Raw genomic sequence first — 11,126 nt, forward strand, 5'->3', positions numbered from 1 at the left:
CTGCATCCATGGGACAGCCATATAGGCAAATATATGGGCAGCCAGTACCAAATGTTCTTTCTGTGGCTTTCCCTACAACATTTTTGCTTTTGTCTTTTACCTGACTGTAACAGTTGTTCTCCAGATGCCTAGAGAGAGCATAGTTTTCATGGATCTTTTGTTCTGTAAGGTTGGCAACTAAGGCTTTATCCCAGTACAAGATTTTCAACAGAGACCACACAAGGAAGTCACGGATCCCAGCACAAGCCAGATGCTAAGGAGCAAAAACAGCTTCATTTTTCTTAGAGCAGAGGAAAGCAGCAGCAGCAGCAGCAACAACAACAACAACAACAACCCCCAAACACTCCAGAGAAGGTTAGGATTTTGAGTTAAAAGGTAGATTTAACTGAAAAGGAAAACATCTTGACCATTTGCTGCTTTTGTTCTTTTATTTCTTTGTGCAGGATTTTATAAAATGTCGTTACAGAACAAGGATAACATCTAGAAGCAGCTGCCAAGACTCTGTTATGCTATAGGCAGTGGCTGGGGTGTGACAGGTGGCTCTGGTTTCCCACCCTGCTGTTCTGAGATTCGGGTGGTGGGCACAGTCTCATCATTCAGCTCCAAAATGCTCACATGGTTAAGCAGAAGCTTCTTCAGGCCAATCTTACTGTTTGGGTCCTGGGGCAGCATGATCTTCCCTTTGATGCCTAGCACACCCTGTCTGAGGAGCACAAGGCACACAAAAGTGTCACCATAATAGTTAACAGGGTTTCTACTCTGCATCATCAGCCCGTCTTCAATCTTCATGGACTTGGCCCTCTATCTTCGGAGCTTCCCGGTCATGACAACCTCCCAGCCCTTGGCCCCTCTCTTCATAATGAACCACAGCACACCACAGCAGGCCTTCATAGAGCAAGCCCTCCTAGGAGTTTGTAACATGGATACTGCCTGGACAAAGGCACACAGACCCCTTGTGCCTACCTTTTCTGCACAAAGCTCTATGTTGCCTTCAAGGAAGCAGAACCTCTTTTGCACTACTGCAGTCAACTCTGATCCCACGACCTTCTCACCAAGAACATCCTGTGTTCTGGTGGCTGAGATAATAATTTCTGTCCTGGTTGGTGTAACTCAGACTTCAACTCCAGAATAGCCATCTTCAGCTAGCTCCTGAGTGAGAAACTCATCCAGTTCAGCTTTGAAGATGCCATCAGCAACAGACTTCCCATTCCTGTAAATTTGCATGGCTGTCTTGCTAATGTGTGCTATCAAAAGAAAAGGCAACTGCTTGCTGTTTTGAATGCTTGTGTCCCTCCAACATTTATACATTGGAATCTAATCCCTAATAGGAGAATATGAGAAAATGGGGCCTATCGGAACTAATTAGGGCTAACAAGACTAGCAGGCTCTGTCCATCATGATCTTACAGTGAAAGGCCCCCACCTACAAGAAGGAAAGCCATCGCCACATTGCTAGCATCTTGCTCTTGAACTTCTCCAGCTCTAGACTGTGAGAAATATATTTTAGTTGCTTATAAATTATCCAATCTCAGGTATTTTGTTATGGCAGCTCAAAGAAACTAAGATATCATAAAAGAACATTGTTTACTTTTTCTAGCCATGTGAAGTTCTCTTGTTTTTCTTTTTCTTTTTTAAAGTAAAATAAGTAATAGGGCTTGGGAATATACTCATTTTGCAAAATAAAGCCAAAGCTGGAACAGGGTTACTATGTTGGGAGATGAGGTCAAGGACTGGGGACATGTTAAGAGATGGTATAATGACAAAGCCAGAATGGCTTAAACCCAAATTAACCATTTCAGCCTAACATAAACTCATGGAATTATAAGTTTAGAACGTAATGGCAAACACAAATGGAATGACTACAGATTTTATACTTTCACACAGTATCTAAGAAACACGGGTTGGAAAATGGGGTGAGCATTAGAACTGGGTACAAAAGTGGAGCAGTAGATGATGCCTCAGTTTGTGAAAGGGGCACTATTAGGGCCCCACCTAATGTCTCCATTATTAATGCACAGCAGAGAGGGAAATCATGGGATGTGTGAACGGTATCTAAATGTGTAGATGTGGTCAGAGCGAGAAAGCTGTGGAAAAACAAATGATTAGGTTAGGAACAATACAACCTAATTAGGTGGATCAGGGAGAGCAAACCGAGACATCAAAAAGAACAGCGAAGCGAGACAAGTGAGGGAAATTGAAAGTTACTGTCAATATTTTTAAGAGAAAGAAAAAAGCCATCAGAAAAGGGGGAATTCCACCATTGGGTGCGGGTAAAGCATATGGATAAGAATAGCAAGAACAGGTTCTGTGAAGCTAACTACTCTTGTGCTATATAAGGTTCTCAGAACATCTAATATCACCTCAGAAAAGTGCATGGAATGCTCGCAGAAAGTCCTTTGAGAATGAGAGAATTGTAGTTACTTACAGGGAAGAGATTAATGGTAACACCGACCATGAAAGAGCTTTTACCAGTAAGTGCTTTACCTGAAAATAGGGGAAAATAATACATAGAAAAGAAAATCCTAGAGGGTGGGGACTGATTACAGACAATGGTTGAAATTAGAGGAACCTAAAAGCTTAAGGGAGAGCAGCTTTCCGACCGTGAGCATCTGTTTGTGAGGCAGGCACACAAAGTAGAAGAGGAAGACGTTTCTTTAAAAATGTAATACTTGAAACTTATTCTTTGAGGCCATCATATATGCACACATGTATTTTGATCATATTCGCCCTATTCTACCTACAAACTCTTCCCACAACCCCATCACCATCACTGTACCCATAACTACCTATCCCACAACGACTATGCATACCACTACCTACCCCACAACCACTACCCACACCCCTACAACTACCTACCCCCCACTACCCACACCACTACAACTACCTAGCCCCTACTACCCACACCACTACAACTACTTAGCCCCCACTACATTCACCACTACTGCTACCAACCTCCCACTACACACACCACTACAACTACTTAGCCCCCACTACACCTCACCACCACTTCAAGGAAAGGAAGAAATTTCCCAGGAAATTTACAGGAAAAGAAGGGACGGAATACAAGGCACAGCACCACCAGAAGGATGCTCATTTGTTGGCAGGCAAGAAGGTGAACTTCTTTGAATCAGAGATGTGGGACTCTGTGCCTTACCAGAGACCCTCTCATGTCTTTCAGGCATCTAGACCCAAAGGTTAAAAGGTATATAGAGAGAAATGATCCTGATTTATAGGACCAAAACCAGTGTCTGAGCTCATGCTGCTCATCTTCCCAGTGACCCTGAGCATCTAAATGCCTTTGGATTTAAACTGTTCAACTTTCTAATGTCTTCTTGGAAGATACAAGAATAAAGCACATATATTAAGTGATACTCAATTTCCCAGATAAGACAGATAATCCTGGTTCTTGATCTCCTGAATCCTCTAAGGTCCCATAAGATCTCACATGAAAGAGCTATCTTAATGGCTTTATTTCAGACAGTTATGCTTAATTCAATTGAACTATAAGCCCTTGAATGCATGATCTATATACATGACTTTAGTAATGCAACTCCTTGCACTAAGTTACCTAAGCCACTAAATTGCTATAGCTATGTCGAGGGTGCTTTCTCAAGGAAAAGGGATTTACAAATGAAAACTATCATAAAACCTAGTCTCTAAGCTAAAAATACACTTCAATAATTATTTTTAAAAAGCTTCTCCATCACAGTAAATATAGATGACAGCATACTTGGCTTATCAAGATCTTGCTTCTCAAAGGGCCTCCAAATCTCCCCATCAATGCTACCTAGACACTTACACTGGTCAGTGAAAGGAACTAAGGTACAGGTGGCTTCAGAAGACATGAGTAAGGCAGCCCCAGGTGTCAAAGAAAAGCTGCCTTTCAGGATTTAATAAGGGTCAGAAGAACAAAAGTGGTCATGGGGGATGGCAGTGAGGGGACAGAAGGAGGGAAGGAGGGGGGAGGGGAGGGGAGGAGAGGAAGCAAGCAACTACAATGTTGAACACTAGAGGCATCCTTCATGAAGTTATAACAGGCAGGTAGTGGGAGGATGAGGTAAGGCTGGAATGAAGCAAAGGGACTTTGCAGGTGGGGCAGAATTGGATGAGCATTCTATGAAGAGCCAAGGCTGGTCCTACAGTTCTGCTCCTGCCACCCTTTGGAGTTCCAACAATTCCATGTGTAGTTCCTTGCAGCACCTTGTGCACATAGACTCTATTTCTTGCCAGGCTTTCTTGAGAGTTTATAAGATGGGAAATAGTTCCCTGTCTTTAAGGGGTTCTAGTCTGCAGAGGACAATGTGAGAGACAAGATAAGATGAGATCATTAGTCCACACGGGGGCATGTACAGAAAAGTTTCCCAAAAGTGTTAACATGTGAAATGGATTTTGAGCTAGCTAAGAAGACAAGAGACAACTGTAATTCTTTTTTAAAAATAATGTTTGCCCATGACAGGTACTTAATTAGTATTTGTTAATTAGGTTTAGCTTATTTTGATTTCTAGACTGGGAGCTAGTTCTTATCATATTTGCTTTTATGTCAACTAAAAAGATAAATCTATCTATATTAAAATGCAAGAGAAAAATTTAAAAAAATATTGTATCTTGGGGGCTGGAGAAATGGATCAGTGGTTAAGAGTGCTTGGTCTCTTGTGGAGGACCTAGATTCAATTCCCAGCAACCACATTAGATGCTAAATTCACAACTGTCTGCACCCCCAGTTCCAGGGGATCGGACATCCTCTTCTGGACTCTGTGGGCACAAGACATGCATATCATGCACATACATACATGCAGGCAGAACATTCATTCACACAGAATAAAATAAAAAAAAAAAAATTGAACCTTGGAACCAGACATGGCAGAGCATTGCCTGTAATGGTCGTATTCAGGTTGCAGAGGCAGTCAGATCTCTGCTAGTCTGAGGCCAACCTGGTCTATACAGTTAGTTCCAGGCCAGACAGGGCTCTACAGTGAGACCATATCTCAAAAGAAGATATTGGAATATATGCTCATAATTTCCCAATTATGTGCATCTTCGTCTTCTATTTATTTCATTGCAAAAAAGTTTTAAGAACCTTCAAAAAGAGCACTTTTTTGCTCACTTGAAATATGTGTGTGTTTTAGCATAAAATTTACTTGGCAGGCCCTAATATAATTGGATGGCTACGCCTTGCAAAAACTTGATTTCTTTTTAATCAAATTTTTAGAACCACACTGGGTTTCTTGCCAGGGCTGCAATAGTGAGCAATAAATACATCATTAGATCAATGGTGGTCTGATGATGGATTACTCGAAAGATATTTCCAGCCAAGAAGAATAAGATCAGACATATTATTGTGCAAAGATTAATAAAATATTGTTTAAAGCATAGATACCAAGTTAAATATAACAGGGAAAGAAGCATTGCAAAACAGAATGGAGTAGTCAGGGTTTATGATGTAGTGATATTGATCATGGATTTTCCTAAGTACTTGAGACCAGCCACACTATTATATATGCCTCTGATTAGACCTTGAGATGAGAAGGAAAAAGTTATAAAAAAAAAAAAAAAAAAGAAAAAGAAACTAACCAGGGGAAGGCCTGCTACTATAATAAATTATTAAAAGCAAACAGGGTGAGTGGGTTGTAAAGACAATATAAAACAGAATCAATGCCCGCAAGAAACCCCAAACCATCCACACTTCTATAAATTTCTTACCACTCTGTCTGGCATTTCACTGGAGGGACGTCTTTCCCACACCCTCCCTGTCCCACCCCCACCCCTGACCCTTCACTCTCGGCCTGGTTCTTTTTTCAGAGCTCAGCATTTGTTTTTCTTGTGTAACCCAGAGCCTGCTGTTTGCAGCTCTGTTTTCAGCTTGTATTAGCAGTGTCTGTGGGGCCACAGATGAGTGCATCTGTCACTTCATTCATCTGGATCTTAAATATAACACTGACACTGTGAGCCGGGACACCGAGGATAATGCATCACTACTTCAATATCCTTCTTCCCCACTTTCCTTCTTCCTCACCCTTAAATCCACAAAGCTAAAGCTGCGGTGAAGGTTCTCTAGCTCAGTAACTGAGGACCACTAGACTAGCAGAGGTAGGAAATACCACAAAGAGGTAGGAAACACAACCGTATTTCAAACGGTTGAAATTTATGTATTAGGAGATGCTAGAACAGATTGACTTGAAAAGTGAGCCTTCACAAAAGTGATTTCACTGTGGGAATAAGGGTGAGAAAAATAAAAAGGGTCAAACACTTGAAAAGAATTTGTCAAATGAGTTAGATGCCAAAAGTATGCCGTGTTAAAAAAAAAAAAAGAACTGTTGCATAGAAGCTTGCAATGACCTATGGCCCAGTTTCAAGAAAGGCTGCATTTTACTATAGTTGCTTCCTCTCCTCTCCTCTCCTCTCCTCTCCTCTCCTCTCCTCTCCTCTCCTCTCCTCTCCTCTCCTCTCCTCCCTTCCCCCCCTCTCGCCCCTACCCCTGCCTGTCTGCCAGCCTACAGTGGGAATAAGCCCATGCTCCTATCTGGGGCTGTGGTACACCTCAGGTTTTATAGCTACTCTAAATCCGTCAGCTCATGCAGAAGCTGGAAAAATGGAGTATAAGTAATATTTTTGTTAGTGTGGAAACAGTAGTATTAGTATAATGTGACCACAGAGGAAAACAGCACAAGGATAATGTGGGTCCAAAGAATTCCTCATGTAGGCTTTGTCCCCAATTGTGCTCTGTGACCTTTAGCAAACTATTTGCCTCTCCGTGTCAAGGTTGGCTGATTAAGCTCAGGGTCACCCAAACATTCCTCATATAAGCTGGTTAACTTTATAAGGAAAACTTGTAAAGGCAAATCCAACATAAAGAAAAATGGAAATAAAATGGTTTCAGAAAAAGTGTTATCACAAACTAAACAAAGGCAGGTAGCTCACAGTATAAGGTCAACATCTTAATTATTGGCATTGTCTTTAAACATGAAAGACATAACCCAAGTTATTATGCTTTTGTGACTGCTGTTTGCTCATCTGGAACTAAGTGGGGAAAAAAAATCATTGTCCTCTAAAGATTGCTAAGTGACCTATCAAATGCCAAGTATTCCTCTAAACAGAAATTGCTCCATAAAGGTCTCCGTGATGATCCAGTGGTCTGGAACTATATAAGTTCAATATCTTGACCTAGCTAAACCCTTTTGCCATCAAGGAAGTAAATATCATGACCTTTCTGACCTCTGAGTTTTTTTTTTTTTTAACCTGAATGCTAGAGAGGACAATGTCTGATATAGATCTCTTTTAAATATAGATTCTCTTTTAAATCTTACTTAAGTGTCTAATGCGGACAATTTTATCAATATGGAATAGAAGAACAAAATACAAAATGTGTATGTCAGAATCAGAAGGTAAGTAAAAAAACTAATTGTTAATCAGTTAGAAATAAAAACTAACAGTAATTTCAGTAAGGTACAGGTAAACAGTACATTTTCAACCCATCTCTGGGGGACAGCTTAAAGTAAATCTAAATTAACTTTCGGAGTGTATGTATCACAGTGGGTGGGACTCATGGCTGGTCAGCCAAGAAGCTACAGTTTCCCAAGGAAACACTTGATTCTGGTTAAGTCTGTGCTAGCCATGATTATGCGTGTATTTCCGTCCTAGCACCAAGAGATAAAAAGGTTTCCCTTTCTTCTTTCACAGAGAAATGGGGAACAAGGGGTATTAGGCCAAATCAGTCTAGAACATCCTAGCATCGCGGGTACAGAAACAGAAAGTGGAGGACCAAGACTGAGGAGAGGTATTAAATTATCTTGCTTCTCCAGGCCGGCTTCTTTAAAACTGGGACCAATTCAGAATAGGAATGACTGAAGATTACAGGCGCAGGGCAGAAGAGGCCTATTGTTGGGAGAGTTAATAAACTATCGATTTTATAAGGCCAGTAAATACCACCTGGAAATTTCTGAATAATCAATTGTCATGCCAACTCACAGATCATGTTATCTTATATCTTAAACACCATTCCAGTCATTCCTAATGTTCAAGTTGTCCCTTGTATCAGAACTTGTCTTGAGTGCTTGGAAATGCAGATTCATAAACTCCCTCGGGTCCCAGAATTCTAGAATAAGAACCGAATCCCCATGGGGTTGCTCAGTTTATTTGGAGGATTCATGTGAAGCCAGGAGGATCTGTATAGCCCTTCATAAATGTAGACATATATATTATGGATTTACATATTTCCTCCAAATGTTTATGTAGCATAAAAATGAAATACTTGTGATGGGTTCTTAAAACCACCCCAGTTTATAATGACTACCACTGTTAAACTGTAATTAAGAACATAAAATTATTGGGTCAAAAGATCACTGCACTTCTTGAAGGTGTTGTCCCTGTTGTCAATAAAAGTAACTATATTATTAAAGGAATTTACAGCTTTTTAAAGTACCAGTCACTTGCCAGCAGGAACTTAGCAAGCTGTTATAATAATACTCCTCCCATACCGTTTTAGTCATCAGAAATTTCATGATAAAGTCTTTTTATTATTTTAAAACTACACATTGTGAGCCATTGTTACTAGTGATTAGGCCAAATATGAACTTATTTCCAGGGTATAAATTCCTAAAGGCATGCTTCATTAGGATTCTAAGGCAATCTTAACTTCAGTCTTGGCAATAAAGTTCTATTTACTTCTATTAAACTGTGTGTGTGTGTGTGTGTGTGTGTGTGTGTGTGTGTGTGTGTGTGTATTCAAAACAGTTTATTTTTAGTGCACCCTCTGAAGCAAAAAACCAACAGTTTGTGATATACATGTTACTGCAAAGCTGCAAACCAGCCTTGCAGTTGATGTAACTAACAACCACAGTTGTTCTCAGGGGACCGTGTTTTTTCTTCTATAATTCCCCCTCCTCGAATTATGGCTACAATTATATCAGAAAATATTCCCCCTGTTCTAAGAAACACCATTCCCTGCATCACCCTCATTAAAATTGTAGGTTCAGGCCAAATAATAGATGAAAATAGAAGTCGAGGGAAAGGCTTTGTTTGTAGCATGTTGTTTTCTTAAGGGTTGCACCCTACCCACTATCCGCCCCAGTGTTCTGGCTTAAGTGTACACGCTATGTTTTAACAGATGGGCTAGCTGGTGGTGGCTGGGCTGTAAAAGAGGAACGCAGAATCTGTACCGAGTGGTATTGAACTGAGTGCTCGTAAAGTTCACGGACATATACTGACCCAGACAGACCAGACAAGATTCAGACATGCTTACACATACAGGACTATATACCTTATAGTTAAGAGGATTTATCTCTATAATCCAGAGGAAGTTCAAGGTTGAGTTAATCCTTTATATACTTCTAGCTCATTTCCCTATCAATCTCACACATACACACCCTCAGATATATACACTTGTACATGTGTATCTACTATATAAAACCAACGTTTTATATATTTTAAAAGACAGAACTATTCCCAACATCAGAGCCAACTCTTCACAATCTTCTTAATAAGCTCTCATTCATATCATATAAGAATGGCAGGACAACATTGCACTGAATTCTATTTAGTCCATAAAGAATATAAGCTACATGCTAGTGCACTCAGAAAAATCAAGCGGCATTTACTACAAGAGGAAAGGGGGAGAAAATAATGTACGCTTAGCTACAAAGTGTCAGGTCCTACCTTGAATCCTCAGTTGTCAGTTCTTGCCACAACTTCATCACTTAAAACACGCAGGTGTTTTAAGGAACACCACCAAACCAGGCTGGGGACACCCAGTCTGGTGTTGGCCTCTAGGCTCGCTCCCTTGCTGGTCCTAACCAAGTTCCTCAGACATACCTTGTGGCGGATGCAGAGGTCTGAGTAACCCAGGAAGAGGGGCGCATATTCAAAGGCTGACAGGAAGCAATTACTTCCCAAAGTTTAACGTTCAGTACCTCTGTCATCATTTTCTTGGGATCTGCAGAGTACGGAAGAGGCCTGCTACTGTGCCCAGCGGGGTCCCCCCCAGTTCTCAGTCGGAACGCTACCAGCGCTCGCCGCGCACACTGGCTCGGGCGCCGGGTAATGTTTAGGAACCACTCGGAGCTATCTAGGAACTGCTGTGAGCGCACCGAGGTGTCCCCACGCGCCGTGTCGCCGCCGCAGAGGGGCAGGGGCACGTCTGGGACCTAAGGGTGGAAACCACCAACACCAAGTCGGTTCCGACGCATAGCCACGTCCTGGGCCGAGTTCGGATGCTTTGAAAACCAGAAGTTCGGGAGACGGGACGATGACAGAGAGTAAGTGTCCCCTGCCTTGCCTTGCCCTCCCACAGCCTCCAAGTTCCCACCCACCAGCACCGACGCGGTCTTCGGATCGCTGACAACACGACGCGGAGGAACCGCTTTCGCGGCGCGGCCACTCACCCTCCTGGCCCAGTCCAGACGCCAAATCCACGCCCCTACTGCAGAACCTCAGTCCTAAGTTGCCCGGAACCGCCGGCTGCTCTTGACCCGCAGGACCTGGGCGCATTGGCTCTACTGGGCACCTGACGGGGAACGCCGCAAGCTCGGCGGTCGCCTGGCTTAGCAGTCGCCTAGAGCGCGCTGACAGTCTACCGACCCGCTCAGCGAATGAGGCGGAACACAGCGCAGCGCTGACTAGGCTCCGAAGGGGGCGGAGATCAGGGGCGGGGCCAGCCTCAGGTCAGCCCCTGTAAGGCGGGGCGTCTACTAGCGTTTGACTGGCGGAGGCCGTAGCCAATAGTCAGGGTATCAGGATCCTTGAAGGCCGTGGGAGGCGCCTAGCGCGTCGTCCCGCCTCTCACTCACTGTCCAATCGCTTGCGTCTGAGCGTTGGCCCGGAGACTCTCTAGCTGCCCGCAAGTTGGCTGCGGTGAAGTGCGGTGGTGGTGGCGGTGGTGGTGGCGTCTGGCGGCTTCTGTGTGGTCTGATGCAGTGAGACCCGAACGCCCCAGGAAAGAGGCTGCGGCCAGGGAAAGCTCTTACTGACAGACGGTAGGAGTTCCCAGAACCGTCGCGAGTGGGCACACTGTGGAGAACAACCTTCGTACCTGACACCAATAGGAGGCGAGGAACTTGACCCCTAAGGAGCCCCAGCCCCGGGGAGGACTCTGAGGACTCACACAGGCTGAGTCTCATGGGTCCAACCACACTG

The 11,126-nt window shown here is 43.1% G+C and overlaps 1 protein-coding gene and 1 pseudogene across 2 annotated transcripts in view; both read right to left on the bottom strand.

The window, feature by feature from the left end:
* The window catches only part of MARCHF3 (membrane associated ring-CH-type finger 3), a 140,557-nt gene extending 129,998 nt beyond the window's left edge, over window positions 1-10,559 (bottom strand). Inside the window, exon 1 of the mRNA XM_080920488.1 lies at window positions 10,376-10,559. The gene's annotated coding sequence lies outside the window, so the exon portion shown is untranslated. The remainder of the gene's footprint in view (window positions 1-10,375) is intronic.
* Window positions 505-1,224, bottom strand: LOC308423399 (small ribosomal subunit protein uS3-like; annotated as a pseudogene). Its single transcript has one exon. The product of its transcript is annotated as a small ribosomal subunit protein uS3-like (transcript).
* Window positions 10,560-11,126: the final 567 nt, after the last annotated feature.

Source organism: Micromys minutus (assembly GCF_963924665.1).
Source record: "Micromys minutus genome assembly, chromosome: 8".
Classification (NCBI taxonomy): Eukaryota; Metazoa; Chordata; class Mammalia; order Rodentia; family Muridae; genus Micromys; species Micromys minutus.